At 41.7% G+C, this 914-nt stretch overlaps 1 long non-coding RNA gene across 1 annotated transcript in view; it reads left to right on the forward strand.

Moving 5' to 3' along the window:
- The window catches only part of LOC109292149, an 8,123-nt gene that overhangs the window by 2,939 nt on the left and 4,270 nt on the right, over positions 1–914 (forward strand). The gene's annotated exons all lie outside the window — the stretch shown is intronic.

Here is a 914-nt window from a genome sequence, read left to right on the forward strand (position 1 = left end):
CGCAGAGGGCAGCGAGTTGAGTGGGGGGGGGAGGGGGGAGGGCGAGGGGGGAAAAAGGGGGGGGGGGGGGGGGAATGTCTAAAAAGAAGGTATTGTGTAGGGCTTTATCATTCACACACTACCTCTTAATGACAGTGTGTAGGTACTACTGGAGTCCATAATCTCTTGTATTGACTTGCCAATCTCTGTGACAACCTGTCTCAAAATACCAGGTATGTGTGGGGGAGGCCTGGGCATTGATAGGTATGTACACCACAAGCCTTGGACTTGTTCCAGCTACAGGCAGACATACTTGCTTCAGCATGCAAGTGGCCCCAAGTGTACAGCGAAGGTGCCAGACAGCAGTCTTGTCCTAACCTGTTCCTTCCTTACAGCAACTACACATGTCAGGAATGCTCTTATGACTTCTTTATCTTTTGGGCTTATTTATCATGTGTCCCCTATGTGATCCACACATATATATTAGGTCTAATATAGCTCCTTCTACACTACCTGAAAGCACTGTGTACAATTACTGTTACAAAAATAGGCCGTTTTTTAGTTAAATTCTCAAAACCATATTCTGATGCCTAAATAAATGCCTTTTTGGTTTTGTCCCCCCCCAGTTCTCACCGGAACCTGTACATCTTACTGGAAGCTCAGAACTCTTGAAAATCTATTGGTACCCTGTTTTTAATGTTGTAATGACTTGAAGTATACCTCTTCTTAAAAAAAAAAACTTGGCTAGTTAATAGAGTAAATACTTTTAATATTACTAATAGACAAAAGTGCAGATCTGTTTTACTGTTATGCATGTTTGTATATAGGCTCTGAAATTAATATCAACTGCTTGAGCTATGCTAGTATGTATTATGTAATGTTCTTTCAACTACTGATGTTTCATAGATTAAGGGTCGGAAGGGACCTAGTAGATC

This window comes from Gavialis gangeticus, unplaced genomic scaffold (genome assembly GCF_001723915.1).
Source record: "Gavialis gangeticus isolate Ggan-Ray unplaced genomic scaffold, GavGan_comp1, whole genome shotgun sequence".
In the NCBI taxonomy this organism is placed as follows: domain Eukaryota; kingdom Metazoa; phylum Chordata; order Crocodylia; family Gavialidae; genus Gavialis; species Gavialis gangeticus.